This window comes from Charadrius vociferus, unplaced genomic scaffold (genome assembly GCF_000708025.1).
Source record: "Charadrius vociferus isolate BGI_N301 unplaced genomic scaffold, ASM70802v2 scaffold303, whole genome shotgun sequence".
In the NCBI taxonomy this organism is placed as follows: domain Eukaryota; kingdom Metazoa; phylum Chordata; class Aves; order Charadriiformes; family Charadriidae; genus Charadrius; species Charadrius vociferus.
Window position 1 is genome coordinate 2,086,615 of NW_009647756.1, and position 16,648 is coordinate 2,103,262.

Sequence of the window (16,648 nt, forward strand, 5' to 3'; positions counted from 1 at the left end):
GGTGCGGCAGTTAAAAGGCGGGGAGGAGATGGCCGTCCCTGCCACTGGCTACTGCGTGGCCAGGAGATTTGAGGTTTGGAGGCAAGGTGCAGCCTGGGGAGCTGTAGGGAGAGGGGGACTTTCAGCTTGATGGGGCTACAAAGGGGATGAGTGGCCTGAATGGGCTCTGAGCTGGTTTAACAAGGAGGAAGAGTGCTGCAGTGGGATTGAAGGGTCTTTGGAGTAGGGGCAATTTGGGATAGGGCTCTTGGGCAGGAAGGAGTTGGGGCTTAAGCCTAGGACAGCTGGAGGGGCCTGAGCTGCTGATGTGAGGGGTGAGTGTGATCAGGTAGGTTGGGGCTGCTCTTCACTGTCTTACACTCCAACTTAGACCTTCCTTTGGGGATGGGGACATGTAGGTCCTTGTCCCCCTTCTCACTACCATACAAGACTGAGGTGTTCTCTGTTCTCTCATATGTCAACTCCATCCTTTTGTCACCTTTTTTTCTGAAATTTGTCCATCTGAAATGGCAACACGAATCAAGCAGATGGAGTTGGATTTGAACCAGGCTATATGTTGAATAATGAGATCAGGTCGATGGGAGAGAGAAATGTATTTGTCTCCACTGCTCTTGGTTGTCCGAGACTGCTGCTGTGTTGTCAGTGTAGATGCTTCAGCTGGGTGCCTAAAGGTTGGTGGAGACAATCTGGGGGAAGCATGCTCGATGATTGTTCTTAGCTTTTTGTTGTGTTTTTAAATGCATGTTTGACTGGTAATCATTCCACAAACGTGGTGCCGTGTGATCCGAACTGCCTCTGTTCCCATTGCCAGCTGTAAACAAGGAATGGACCTGTTTGTGAAACACCAAATGTGAAGTGGAAAGATTGTAAAGAATTTGAATGGTAGAATTTGAGAGAGAAAAACATCTGGATTTGGTGTTCTTTATACTGTAGTTAGCTTTGAGATTATTGTAGTTAGGGGCCATATAACAGTGACTTGGAATTTTGTAAAAGTTTGCTTTCATGCTGTTGTATTACACTGTAGGGTCGAGATATTTATTTGTATTTTCAAAGATGGATCTTTATGACATAAATGGTGCCATTAAAAGATCGTAAACATAATTGGTTTTATTAACAGTATGCTTCGTGGCATAAAAAGAATAGACGTTTCGCTGCTTTAAATGCTGGGTACAATTTCCTTTCTCTTCAGTAAGGCTGCCAAAAAAAGAGCTTCCCAGGAATCAGAAGTGGAAGGGACCTGCAGAGTTCAGGACCTGCCTCGGGGCAGGATCAGCTCTAACCCTCTGCTGAAGGGTGTTTCTGTAACCTGCACTCAAAGGCCTCCAGCAGTGGAGATACCTCGAGGTCCTCAGGCAATCTGTGGTAGCGCTCCCTCTCCTTACTTATAATGAAGCGGTTTCTAATGTCTAACCCAAATCTCCCTTGATGCAATTTAAGCCTATTGCTTCTTTTCTTATCCCCAGTGGACATGCAGAACAGTTTATTCCTTTCCTCTTTGCAGCAAACATATATAGTTGAAGACTGCTATGCGTCCGCTTTATCTTTTCCCTAGACTGAACACTGGTCCTTTCACTTTTTCCTTAAAGGCAATTTGTTTTAATTTTCTGATTATATTGCACTTCGTTGGTGTCTCTCTAATTAGCTCGCTCACTTGAAGACCTTAGAGCCAGGCACAGGATATCAGACAGTCTAAATCTTGCCATTTTAAACGGAGTGGAGAGGTTATTTCATTTGTCTTTTCTGTGATCACGTGACTCTCCTCTTTGTTGATATATCCATGTAAATAACTGTGTTTTTAAAATATGGAAACATTTCTGAGGCACAGGGTGTTGCGTGAGTGCTGATTTATGCTAAGGGATTCTCTGCAGCCCCCGGTTCTGTTATTCTTTTCTCCAGCACTGCTGCCAGCCAGTCGTTCCTTATTGTGTGCTCTGCTCTGTGCTGTTGATTATTCCCCTCCTCAGGCTAGTACTTTTCATTTGTCTGTATTGAATTTTATCCTATTTTTTTCCCGGCTACTCCTTAATTTGCCAAGATTATTCTCAAATCTTAAGTCTCTGGAGTGCTTGCAGCACTTACTTCTTTAGTACCCTCTTCACAGTTAATAAATGATTTCTTTAATCCACTGGACAAGATAATTTAGAAAAGACTGAATAATAACAGACCTGGGGAAGACTTTTGAGGAAACCCTCTCACTACACCAGGTAGTGCAACACCGGGCCATTTAAAAACTTCTTTTTTTTAAATTGGATCTGCTAATCAGTTTGGCACCTGCATCGCAGCAGTTTTTGCCAGATCCTATTTCTCCCATCTGCTCAAGTTATGAGAGACAACCAAGGGTTAACTAAAATATATAGTACTTACCTATCCATAAGACTAGTTACCTACTTCTAGATGGAAGTATAACACGACGTTATTTATTCTTGCTAAATCCATGCTGCATGGTACTAATCACCTGTTACCTCTGAGGGTCTGTGAATGGATTAATATGACTATTTGCTCTAAGATTTTTTCCAGAAGTTGAAACTGGGTTAAAGTGTCTCTAAACCACTGGGACCTGCATCAATTCCTTTTAAAAACAAACAAAACAAAGAAAAAACCGAGGTGCTTTATTTGTTCCTTTCCAGTCTTCTGAATCTCATTCACCTTCTGCAAAGCATGAGATATCTGATTAAAGGAACACATCATCCTGTGATGTTTATACAATGCAGTAGGGTGGATAAAATTGAGGGAGATGACAGAAGAAGTTATCACTTGATTGGAGATTTCAGAATCTATTTCAGTGTCATTTGTGTGTTGACCAATGTATAGAATAGAGCTGAAAGCGGAAAATAGTTAATATAGCAAAGACATTATCTCAAATAATGCCCCATGTATCAATCTGCAGCTCTGTTAAAATAGGCCACTGCTTAGCAAGAAGTGTTGGGTTTCCTTTTGGAAAAATGAGGAAAACACTCTGCCGTGGACTTTTAAGTCATTCTCCAGTATTCCTCAGATTTTTAAAAAGATACCCACTACATTCCTGTCGTGCTAAGGAATAGTGTTATCTGAGGATTTCTCCCTGGTATGAATTAAGCAGTTGGGTCTAAAGTAATCATATATGCTGCGAGGGAGTTCACTAGGGAAACCTTTTGACGTAACCTCTCATTTTCAGATTGCTCTTTGTTGGTGGCATAACTGCTAAGTGAGGCAGAGGAGAAGCAACAATCACCCTGTAATAGAACAATATATAAAACAAAATAAGCACAGTCATGACAAAATGGCCAGAAATCACTGAACAAAACAGGGAACAATCACATATGGAGAATAATGAAAAACAGACACATGATTCATTCAGACGTTCAAACACAAAAACCCTATAATGAACAAGTCGGAGAGTTTTGGCTGCTTTTGCTTTTTCCCGTTCCCTCCCTTCTTTCCCTCTCCCCCTTGCGCATTTCCCTTCTGGGTCTACTGTATTTGCTAATTTAAAAAGTAGGGGAAATAAAATAAAAGAAACCATTCAAGAGAAGAATTAATCTGAAATGCGGAGACTCTTCTCTTTCCAGCCCTCGCCCCCTGCCCTCCCCAGACTGGTTTGCCTTTGATAGACCTACGTGCTTAGAGCCGAGGGAATGAGTAATGGTTGTTTCACAGTACAGTTTCCATACCTCATAGCAATGGAATACAGAACAGTTAATCTGCCAAATACACAAGCCCATTTCTTAGAGTATGAATTACTGTCATCTGCATCTGCCCTTGCAGACACTTTAATTGCATGCATGCAGATTTACTTCCTGGTTTAATCAGGAGCTCACATGATTTTGAGCATTTCGCTAGGACCCGAGAAGATGAGCACCGGAGAATGACTAGAAGTCCAAAACCCACCTGTGAGATTTTTTTTTTAATAAAGAAAACCTATGAATCACAGTAATGTGTAGGAGACAAACACTTCAACTGCATATTCTTCATTTTATGTATATTTTTTCAAACCATGCGTGACTTGATTTGTTGAATAGCAGTGTTTGTCTTGGGAGAGAAATGTGCCTAACATGATGAGGGGAACTACAGAGACTCTATTTATAATTTTAATATTTCATTATGACATTTTTCTTGTTGAGAAATGTTAGCAATGATCTATTCATTTTTAAAATACGAAAACTGGGGATGCAGATATTCAGTCATTAGGATTGCGATGGGTTTATGGTAAAAAAAATGCCATGAGGTCATCTGAGTTAACCCACCATATATCACATGCAATTTTATTCCTCCAGTTGCCTTGCCGTTTTTAGACCAGGACTTAAAATTTACCATGACCTATTTTATAAATTGAGAGTTTATTTGTGTAACAAAAATGGGATAACTGGAGGCTTACTGTAAGTGTTGCAGATAATTGGAATGGCACGATAAAGGGCTGCTTCATATCTCCCAAAAGGAGTCTGTCCTGCCATGTGTCAGTGGTGCTACTCGTCTGCTTAGGTTCACCAGCATCCCTAAGTACCCTAATGTATTGAAGCTTAATGAGCGGCAGGCTTCTGCTCCGGTCTTCTGATAAACAAAGCTTATAAGCATATAGTAGATACACCTTGCTGTGGATGTTACACAAAATATTTTCATAATTTTAGATTTTAGAAAGTAATTTTTGTGCACATATTCTGTGAAGACTAAAGGTTGTTTGTGATCATATGAAATTATGCATTTTCACTATATTTATTAATTCCTGGTGAGATGGCACAATTTGGTTGTGACTAGCAACACGAAGCAAGTCTATGTAAAACAATAAGCTAGTGAAGAAAGAGCTAAGCTGCATAGAAAGCTATTTAGTTAATAAATTTTATTTATTGGGAATAAGCTCAAATTGCAATAACTGTGCTGCGTTATTTATGATTCTCAGAATTGCCGTTTTGAGAGAGAAAAAAAAATCCTGCCAAGTAGGTCTGTGCCTGATCGCAGACTGTAAACTGTTCACACTAGGAGGGCATGCACAGCGTGCTTCAAGGGGAAATGGATCTTGTAGAAAGTAAATAATTTGTAAAACAGACTTATTTAATTTTGAAACTCGAGACTTGTGTAAAAAAATAAATCAATCCTATTTTCGATGCCGGGATAGACAATAGATGTGGTGATTTTTTTGTGCATTAGTTTCATTTGTTTGTTTGCATTTCAATTTTTTTTTTTTGATCCATTCCAAAGTTTTATGTAATCAGTGGTGTAATAGTTCACAAGTTATTAAAAGTGTAGCAATATGGAATATTTTCTCCGGCGGGTTTTCTCACAGTGAGGCATTTGTGAAGGCTGGATAGGTGCTGAGCGTGGATAAGCGCTTACCAAGTTTTATGTATGGCTCTGCTGATCCCTCTCACTCCTGACCTGTAGCAGCCCCAACTAATCTGGTCCTGGGTCTCCTGAATGGTGAGCGCAAACTAGGCTGAGTTGTGCCAATTTTGGTTAGCAAGCCAGCTGATAAACCCACATCTCCTGAGTTAGCTGTGCTAAGTTTTTTGATAACAAGAGATACATTTAAATATCATGAGGTTAGTTGTTTAAAATTTATGTTTTGAGGGTTTTTTTTTTTCCTGTTTTTTGAAACTTAATTTCACTTCTGTGTTTTTTGTAAGTAAAGGTTGAGAATTTTTTTTTTCTGTTTAAATTAGAAAGTGATATGGCTTTGTAATCACATGAGACTAGGAGCCAAGTCTTTAGGAAAAATACCTAAGGGACACTTCTAAATGCCCTAAAGGCAGGCATACATCAAAATAGTATGAAAAGAATTGCCAATAAGAAACCATGAGGTTGTTCACTCACCAAGTAAGTGTTTGAAGTTCACACCCTACCTTATCAAATGAAAGCTTGTCTGATCTGCAGGCTTGTGAGCTACGATGCTCTGTAAATCTGACCATTTTAAGAAGTTATCAGAAGTTAGATGGGGGAGAAAAAAGTGCCTGTGTATATTCAAAAATACATATGTAGCTATCTCCTTGAACTTACAGTTGATGTGTTTATGGATGTTTAGGTAACATAACGAAGCAATGGCACTCACTGGGAGTGTGTGATGCCATTGGGCAAACTACTTTCCTGGCACTTGTTGGGTTGGCCAGCAGGCGTTATATATGTCTTGGCAAATGTGTGAGCGTTTTCAAAAATCTGGCTTTAGCTTGGAGGTAGAGATTCTCCTATTTGTGTGGTTTTTGAATGGTTTCCACATCTGCTGTAGCGAAATATGAAAGGGTTTGATGAGTCATGCTGAGCAAGTCGCCGTAGCTGGCACTGGTGGCTGCCCTGCCACAGTGAGGACTCTGATACGTACCCGCATCCACGTCTGCAAAAACATTGCTGCACCTCAGCAAACATTCTTCACTGCATCTAAACAGTGCTCTGTCTCAAGCAAGTCCTCTAAAAATCGCTTATTGAGTTTAAAGCCAGGTCCTCTACAGAGGAAACTCCTTTCTAATTAGTTCCCCAGACACTTTCTTAAACGGCTTCTTTGCAATTAAGGAAAATATTTCCTGGGTCATTATCTTTTCATAAATGAACTCATGGCCTAGCAAATATTTTCTGTAAGGAGACCCAAGATGCTCAAGTATTCTGTGACATATCTAATCTGTGATTATTCTTAATTTACTGCTTCCAAAATTTGCAGGCCCATATCACTGGCAAATAATTGGTTTAATTTTGTTTCCTTCCAGAGAAATAAAAAAGTAAAATTTACATTTATACACAGTGATTAATGTTTTGATTCATTGGTCTGTATAAAACTTTGCCAATAGCTTGGCATGTGTTTGAAGTGCATTTTGGGACTGGGTAATGTTAGTAGGCTCTTAGTGGTCTCAGCAGACTTGGAAATAAGTATTTCATATCATAGAAGTGAGCAGAAGAGAAATTTTTTTTCCTCTTTGAACAGCGGCTCATAATCAGCTTTGTTGAAAGCTTACTTGTAACGCATTGGCTTTTTCAACTGTCGTGTGGAATCTCTTTGCTTTAACTTTTTTTTTCTCTGATGCCTTGATACAGCACCTCATATATCAGTAAACCTGTTAGGCCTCTGGTTGCTTGAAGGTGGGTCATCTCTCCCAATAGGGGTGGTGCTCTGCTTAGAAGTTGGTGCCTCTGAAGTCTCAAGACCTTCAGCACAGCAGCTGACCTGTGGAAATCCCCAGGCAGAGGAGGACAGTGCCCGGCTGCTTAGTTTTGCTAGAGCCGACTCCGTTACGTGCTCTCAGAGTATATGGCATATGCAAAACAAATGCTTACTTGATATAGTGACAATCTGATAATAAATCCAATCGACAGACTCTTACTGAACACGGGTACTCGACAGGAACCATTCTGAATCAGATCTGTTAATTATAGCGTGACTCCACTTCTGCGGTATGCCAGCAATCAGAGAAGTCACCGTTCGCGTTTTCCCCTATTAGTGCACATCCCTGGCTTTTGTTTAGAAGAGTAGAACTCTCTTACCCAAGTGAATTAAGTAGATGTTCTCTTTCTTGGTAGATAATATACTGTGAAAGTAAAACACTAATAGACCGTGCCATCGTTTTTATTAAATCTGTCTTCCTGGGTATTGGAAGGCCGCCTGTCTAGAGATGGCGTAGGTTTGCTGGAGTAGGAATGTATGTGCAACACAGCAGAAAAATCATAACCTCTGGCAATAAAGATGTAGCTCCCTCAACGCTGAACAAAAAACCCGCCCACACCAGTTCTAGGGAAGGAAGTGGTGGGCATTATTATTATTATTTAGGTTATGGTAGCCGTAGAGCAATAAAGCTCTAGGTGCTAATCGACGGTACATAAAACAATCGTGCTGTACAAAAATTAATTAAAAGACAACCTTGTCCTATGGACTTTGCAGCCCAGGGCTTTGAAAAAGACCAGTATCCACAATTAACGTTAGGTACTGTGAATAATCTTTTGACTTCGAATGGAGTTGAATAACTTTTTTTAAAAATACTGAATTCTCCAAAAAAGAAAACCCCAAACCAGTCTTTCAGCTCTCCTGAGAATAGTCATACATTTGGATAACATTTAGCGAGTTTTTTTCAACTCAGAATGTTTTGAGGAGAGCTAAATTTATATATGAGAAAGGAGGAGGCCATGTTAGGGGTGGTAGAAACGACTCTCCTACTTGGTGAAATAGTTTTTGTCTGACTGGGTCTTCCTCAGGACCAATGATCGGCTGATGTTTTCTTCCATTAGATGGCAGTGGTGTGATGTGTGGTTTCCCTGGACCCCCAACTTACAAATTTGATTAAAAAATTACAAATGGTTCCATTTGGGTTTTTGTTTTTTTTCTTTTTTTTTAAAAAAAAATCTCTTAGTTTGGTGTATAATTTCAGAGTCTCCAAGCTTTCAACTTTTTAGTCATGTAGAATTTTACAACTTATTGACCAGTTTCAAGCAAATGTGCCAAAAGACTGGGACTTCCAAATACAGCCAAGTTAAAAACTTTCAGAAAACAGGCAGCTGCGGAGAGTGGAGACTCAGTGCTCCCATAGAAGGAAATGCAGGGTGGGTTTAGTTTTAATCCACTTAAAGTAACCACGGTAAATCACTACTTGCTCATGTATGGTGGAGCCAGAGCTTGTGCTGGTTTTGCCCATCAAGGAGTTTGGGAGGGAGGTATGGGTATTGAGTTACTGCAGCTATTTGTGGCGTCACAGCTGGGATGGGACATGGGCAGGAACAAGAAAGAGCTCAAATGTATAAGAACACGGGCTTTGTTCGCATCATTGCTCGTAGAATATTCTGTTTTGTCCTAAACAAAGGAGAAAAACAGAAATTTAAGTATTTTTTTCTCCTATGATCTCTATAAAGATCTTACAGCCGCGTGCCCTTGTTGCTTGTGGTATTAGTCGTGGTGTTTTTGTTTATTAACTTATTAAATATGGAGCAGTAAACACCGTTTATTTTTAAATGAATTAAAATGGACTTGTTGCCCTTCATGGCTTTTTATTAATTGAATATTTTTGCTAAGCTGTCTGCTTTCAGAGCAAAGGTTGGAGCCAGGAGATGGGGGTCAGTGGGACCTCCATTTAAATGCATGTTATCTCTGTGTTAATTGCCTGCATATTTAACCAACCAACCATGTCGTTTTGCAGAAAGTAAAGGTTTTTGTGGTCAACCTTTAATCATGAAACAGCAAGAAAATGTCCGAGTGACCCGCTTTGCCTGAGGTATCTTGTCAGTCAATTCAGCTCACAGTAAATTGCAGGGTAAATTCCACATAATTGATGGAATGCATCTTCAAAAAAAAAAAGCCCCCAAACTGAGGAAGAAATTACTGTTCAAAATTTTAGCATTTAATTTTTGTTTATTTGTTGCACATTGTCTTAGTAGTTATTTCCTTTTTAATAAAAGCAGATTTTATTGCTAGTATAGATACTTGTTAGAGAAGAAAGTCATGGAACAGACATTAAATATGCCTTGAGTTTTGGAGACAGATGCATATTTATCAGGTTGGGTGAATGTGAGTTCTTACTTCAGAAAGAATTGCATAGCTACTGCTTGCCATGCTCTACCTTCTTTGGCTGTTACTGTAGAACTGTTAAAATAGTTATGCTTAAAGCAGAGGGTATATGCCGTGCAACAAGCCCTTCTGAGGCTGCTGGTATTAATAAGGCTCTGTTTTGGGACTCTGCTGAGTTTTCTCTAGTGTCTAGTCATGAGATTGAGTTTTTGGAACTTAAAATATTTGAGGTTGCTACCTCTGTCGAATTTGTTTGATTAGGATCAGTTGATTCAAAAGTTGTGGGAAAGGACAGGCTGACAAGGAAATATATGTAGCTATTTTTGCAGTCTGTTCTTTGCTTTGCTTTTTATGCCTTTTGTAATGATTTCTAGAACTCCGTTTGCTTTTTCGAGAAAGTACGGAGCTGACATTTCTATGGACGGTTCAAAGAGCATCATTTTATAATGTGAAACTGGAATTTTCTCCCATGTGCATCACTGCATTTGTCTACATTTAATTTCTTCTGCTGGTTTATTACCCAGTCGCTTTGTTTCATAAGGTCCTTCTGCAGTTCTTCACAGCTGCCCTCCCTATTTTCTCTCCTGAATAATCTTGTCACCTCACTGCTTAGCCTCTTCTTGTCATTTTAGAAACAGGTTGTGCAGCATGGATCCCAGCAAAGCTCCATGTGGAAATCCATTGGTGCCATTCCCCTCTTGTAATAAAGACCGTGCCCTATACCCTCTGTTTTTATCTTTTAACCAATTGTTTATCCAAGAACTTTCCCTCTTAAGCCGTGGCTGCTTGGTTTCCTAAGAAATCTTTTGTGAGGGCCTTGTCAAATGCCTTTTGGGGATCCAAGCAGACTATATTAGCCAGATCACCCTTATCCACAGACTTGTTGACCTTTTCAAAGAAGTCCAATAGGTCTGAGGCAAATGTACAAAAGCCAGGTTAACTCTTTCTGTGTATTGTATTTCCATTGATTTCACTCTGTTTCTGAATTTCTGATAATTTGACACCAGGTTTACAGATCTGTAGGTACCCAGATCTCACCTGGGATCTTTTCAGAACACTGCCACCACGTGTGCCACCTCCCGGTCCTCAGGTACAAAGTCGGTTTTAGAAAAGAAGCTGCACACCACTTATTAGCATGTGTAGCCAGCTATTGCATCCTGGAGCTCTTTTCAAACGGGGAGGGTGAATACCATCTGTTGTTGCAATTTGTTAGTGTTCCCTTTTGTCAATTTGTCCCATAACCTCCTCAGTGGTCATTTCAAATTAAGAGTTGCATCTGTTCTTCTGGGCTTCCTAAGCAGCGCTCTCTGAAACAGCATCTAAAAATGTGATCTTTGCATTATATCCCATTTTGCCCAATCTGTGTAGGGATAATTAAAGTCCCCTACGAGCACTCCGCTCGCTTTCTGGCGTTACTGCTTTTCTGCATCTTCCTCTGCCCGTGGCAGTTGGTGTTGCCATCCTGGCGGGACAGTCAGTAGTGCAGAGGTAGCTCTCCGGTGATGCAGAATTACTATTTTTCATGCTTAGGGCTGGGATTTCAGTTCTTGCAGGTTCTGTGTTACCTGCTGCCATGCTTAGCCTGATCATTTCTCCACCGCCATCACAACCTACTCTCTGTGCCACGCGTTTTATACAGCACAGTGTTATGATGGTCCACTAATTGCCTCGCTTTCACAGTCTTTCTGTGAAAAAAACCCCACCACCTGGGTGTTTTCTTACTGTAGTATGTATTCCAGTTCACTCATTTCTTAGGCTTAAAGCATTTGGGGAGCTACTAGTGTTTCAGTTGTGTTGTCGACACCATATTTGAGTGACTCTGTGGTTACTTTCCATCCTAGTATGTCCACTTAATGTTCTCTGGCCTATTGTTTTGTTTGCAATAGGATAGATCTAGTGATCACCCTCTGATTTTCTCCAAGGTTATCAACTCCCCCATCTGTTTGCCTGATGAGAGAGATTGCTATCACTCCAACCTGCTCCTTCCTTCTGCTTAGCTCCAAGTTCTAGAGGGACACTTCCAATGCCAGAAGATGCGAAGTCAGCAGGGAAGATCCAGTGCTGGCTCACATCCTGCTTCACCCCCTGAATGCTGCCTTGAGCTGGCAGCTGGCCCTGGTGGACACTGCTGAAACCTCTGTGAAACCTCTCCCATAGCACGATTTGGCGTGATTGCTTGGAATTGATGTCCCTGAAAGTTCAGCTGCTGAATTTCTCTGTCTTATCCAGGCCTTAGCATTTTGCTGTCCTGCTCTCAGGAGCCAGAATTTTCTTCTGAAGATGCTAAGTTGTCTGCACAGTGCACTCAGGTGTGCAGCTGTCCGATGGGGAAGACATAGAAATGATAGTTGGCATAGTAAATTGGGTAATTGCCACCTTAATTTTTTCTCCCTGAGTATTTGATGGGGTTGTTCCTTCAGCTGCTTTCTATCCGGGTAACCTGTTTGACCTCCCTTCTGGTTGCTGCCCTAATGACAAAAGCTGGAGTCGTTTCCTCCTTCCATGCAGTAAAACTCATGCTCTTATGGTCTCAGCTTAGTTCTTGGAAACTTTGGGGCTCTTTTTATTCAAAAGAGTGTAGAGAGGGCTTGGTGGGGAATGGAAGACATATCATTTAAGAGAATATTTAGAAAACAAAAACAAAACAGGAAAGCCACTGACTATGAAGGAATCAGTGTCTGGTATTAGGCAGGGGAAAAATAAATAGCGTGCGTGGTGGTGGCAGCAAGAATAAGTGGGGGTACAATGGGCCATGATTAAATTACGGGTGAAATATGGATGAGAGTTTCTGACTACCAAAGCAGTAAAGTTTTGCTACAGGAGGTGGAACAAGCTCAGTTTTTGTGGCATGAGGCCACTTGAGAGTGGGGTGAAGTTTCATTGGCCAGCTTCTTGTCCAAATGTATGCACTTAACGTCATAGAGTTCTCCCGATGTTGTGAGCTCAGAGGCAGGCAAGTATGGTTAGATGTAGCTTTTTAGTATGTCATTTCATTCAACTTCTACAGTAATCTAAATAGCTGCACCTCCACGAGGAGCACTGGGGAGGGAGCAGGGAGACGTATTCCCTTTAGGGCTGCTCTTTTTGGGGCCGTTGCAGCTGATGTGGGAGCTGCGCTCCGGTGGACGCTGGCTCAGGGCTTTTGGGGCTGGGGCGCTTTCCAGTGTTCTCTGCTGCCCTTTTAAACAAACCTGTCCCTGGAGGATGCCTCCTGATGCAGGTCCTGGCTCTTGGGCTGAAGAGGGGGACAGCAGATCTCTCTTGCCCTCAAACAGGCTGACTGGTGCATTGGGGTGCATGTGTGTGGGAGCTGCGATGGTTTGCTGAAGTGCTGGGGAACAGGAGCAAAGCGTGGCTGCGTTATGGTTCACCTGCTTGCAAACTGCATGCATCTTTGGCAGGGTGAGCTTTTGGAAATGTCTGTAGGTTTGCACATTAAAGAAAATAAAATAATTCCTAAATTGTTTTTTTTTGTCAAATTAACCTTTGAAAGCCCAGCGAGGTGTACTTGCTATGTTTTGGGAGTGAGGGTAAGGCAGAGGAATGGCTGTGAAATGTTCCCGTTATTTTAACTGAAGGTGAGACTATCGCTCAGTCATTTCATATTAATAAGGCTCATAAGAAAATGGGATTTTCAGATTATGATTTTAAAGCCCTGTGTTCCCACTGCGTTTTAGGCAAGAGTGGAAGCACATGTTGCCCACAGGACTAAGTGAAACCAGAAATTTCATTTCAGTTTAGACAGTCTTTACTGACACTCTGCTCCTGGGTTTGGCATTCCTAGAAGGGAGAAGAGAAGTGGAATGTAAAAGGGGAGAAACTTTCCAGTCAACATTTGGTTTGAATTTGCATATAACTTTAGAAAAGAAAGGAAAAAAGAAGAAAGGATAAAAGTACCATTATAACTTCAGTGTCAGTCCACTGTACCCTCAGAAACACTAGCTGGTCTGTAAACTTCCCATACATACTTTCTATATGCTGCATCAATGTCTTTGCATTGTTATTTTATCTTGGTAAATACAGATTTAAATGGAAAAAACTTTGCAATACAGAAATGTTTGGATTGGCATATCGTAAAGTGTGCTTCTTTATTTATTTTATATAAAATATATTTTATTTATTTTATACTTTGGATAACTCCCCACATTCCTTTATAAAACAGAAATAAGACCTAATATTACCACTTATCTCGTCTCTAGTAGAAGTCCACACTGTAGATTGCAGATCTAGTCTGTGCTACTCAAGGCATTTTAAGACAAGCTCTAAGTTAGGGTGAAGGCGGCCTTCAATTTTGAGACTTCAGTTGCCCTATGCAGAGCAGCGTTATCAAGGAGATTGTGTGATATATATCTATATATATGAAAACATCTGTAGATGTGTGTTAAATTACTTTATTAGAAGTTGATGTATCAGTCCATCTCATATAATACCTTGCATTATTATAGTGCAAGAATTTTCAATTGTGAGCATTTAGGTGTAAGTTATACAAGTCGCAATTCATAAATAATAACGAAAAATATAATTTCAGTCTAGTGATAAACTTTCCTAGAAAGAGTAATTTAATTATCAGTCACGAGATTGGCATTGACATTTGAAGTTGACAGTAGGGTTCAACTAATTAATGTTTCCATTATGCATGTGTCCTTTACTCTGCCTTCTGAATATAGAAAGGGCCACTGCAGGATGTGTATACTTAGCATTGGGTGCATGGTGAAGCACAGTGCTGAAGAAGGCCTTGAGTTTCACTGAAATCAATCTTCATAAAACGTGTGGCAGCTCTGATGCAACCTTGTGCTTCAAAGTTCATTTTAGGATAAAGGATGTGTAAGCTCACTGTTACAGGACACACAAATGCTACCATTTATACTGAGCCCTACACCTCAGTATTTTGTTTTATAGTACTGTTAGAAATATCGTAGGCCTAAGGATATATCTGAAAAGCTTCCTCTCTCTTTTGTGATGATGTAAAGGTAGTGTTCCCAGGTCTGACGTGCTTGGAATGAATTTGGTCGTTACAGCTAGGCTGCATGTCAAAAATGTTATCTCCATTATTTCAGTGAAACCCTAACTACATGTTTAAGATGGTAGTCTCAAGAAGTAGGTATAGCACTCACTTGGAGGGGAAGTTACATTCCTGGCATTCATGTTGACTGGCCTACGTGGTTATTTTAAACATCCTATTTGGATCCTTTGGATCCCTTTTCAGATTTGGGGCTAAGTCTTCAAATATTTGTCAACTGCTCTCAAAAGTGAGACACAAAGGCGTGCAATATATTATGCTTACATGCCTCAAAACCTATGGTACTTTTGGGAGAACAACCTATTGCTCCTTTTGATAAATGCTTATTTGTTCTGCTTGCACTACTACACCTGAAGCTATGCACGGATGACTCCCTGTGATTTGAGTACGCAGTTCTGCAAACTCTTACTTCCATGTATGAGTGCGAATACGTCCTATAATTATTACATGGAACTGGAAGGTGAGTAAGAACTTCTGGTAAGCTCAGAGTTAACACAGAAGAGGAGAGGACCTTTTGCTTTGCAAGCTTCTGGGAGGAAAGAAGGTATTTTACACCAACTGGCAAAAAGCTTACAGGGAACACTTCCAAACCTTCAGAAAAAGTTTCCCACAAAGACTTTTTTTTTTTAAAGTCATGCTACAGGAATTAAGTTGGAGATATCACTGACCGAAAGGACATTTTTTCTGAATGAGCCGAGAACCAAAGGAAATGACTCCGGGGTTTGAAATCCTTTTATTTCCTCTGTGGAAGATATCTGTGCAGCTGAAACGAACCATTCTGGCTGGCTCCAAGCCAAACTTTATGGGAACTGAGATTAGGAAGTTCTATGGTCAAAATAGCCATTGAACAAATTGCTTCCAGTTTAAAGCCTCAAATTTCCTGATAAAGCTACAGCGTTTAACCCTTCCTTTTTTTTCACTTGGGTGAACGACCTGCCTGTTATTAGACACAAACTGTTTATCCAGTTGTGGTCCCTGCAGTGCTCTCAGAATTGCCTGCAGAGCATTTGCTGATTTTTGCTTTTATGTGAGATAGGCAGAGCAAAACCCAGAAAAATGTTAGAGCAGGTTTGGGTGATGATTCCCACGTAAAATAGCAGGAAAGCTTCTATAAACAAGAAATCAGATTGCCAGCTGCACTGTGCCATTTTCGTCTTGCAGCCCTTTTTGAAGGGATGCTTTGTTTTGTTTTATGGTGGGGTTAGCTGGCTTGCCTGGCCTTCGTGAACTAAATGAAGAGGCAGCAGCGATAGCAATTGTGCCTCTGAACTGCTGTATTTACTCCAGAAAGCACTAAAACCCAGTGTACTGTGAGTAGAACACCAAGCCTGGCCTGTGAATGCTGTGGCGTGGGCTAGCTAATCTCCAAAACAACAAAATACTTCAATTAGAACAATGAAATTTTAAATTTTGACTTATGGATTTCTTTCCCTGTTGGCTTCAAAGTGTTTTGCCTGTGGTAGGTAAGGGCATGCTAAGGAAGGCAAAGAGAGCCGGTGCTGGAATCGGGAACAAAGACCGGGTATGCTGATCTGTCCTCACCCCGCTGTGCTTGGGACTATCTTGGGGTGACCACTTCTGCCACCTACCTGTGTGCCCATCCCCTCCTGCACGTGCCCGTCTCTTTTCCATATGGGCAGTGCTTCAAAGCAGAGCTCGTCCCGTGTGGGCGTAGGCTGTGTTTCGGGCAGTTCTCGGAGAGGATGTTGGTAATTGTACTGCAGTCATAGGGATGTGACAGGATGTGGCCGCATCCGCTCTTTCTGTCCCTACCAGCGCTGTTTTATTCCCCAAAGTGTATATGCCTCTGTGCATACTTTGTGTATCATGCATTAATGCCTTTGCGCAACCTAAATTTTAAAGTCCTAAATATTAGGCAGGTGTTTCCATCATTTCACCTGAGAGACTAATTCCCAAAATAATAAAACTCATTATTAGTACATTTTTTTTTCTTTATACTCAGCCTAAATTTTGCTTTTCCTAATTTAATCCCACTACTCTTCATTATCCCTCCTCCCCTACCTCTGGGCACCACACTAATTAATTCATCTCCCTCTTTGGTTTTTGCTTTTTACCCTTCAATATTATAGTTCAATGTTAAAATGCATTCCTCTTTTCTTATATTTACTCAGCCCAACAGATATATTTTAGCTCGAGCAATCTTTCCTTGTAAAACTGTTCCT

The 16,648-nt window shown here is 40.8% G+C and overlaps 1 protein-coding gene across 5 annotated transcripts in view; it reads left to right on the forward strand.

The window, feature by feature from the left end:
* RBMS3 (RNA binding motif, single stranded interacting protein 3) overlaps positions 1-16,648 on the forward strand; it is a 343,935-nt gene that overhangs the window by 29,313 nt on the left and 297,974 nt on the right. The window lies entirely within an intron of this gene.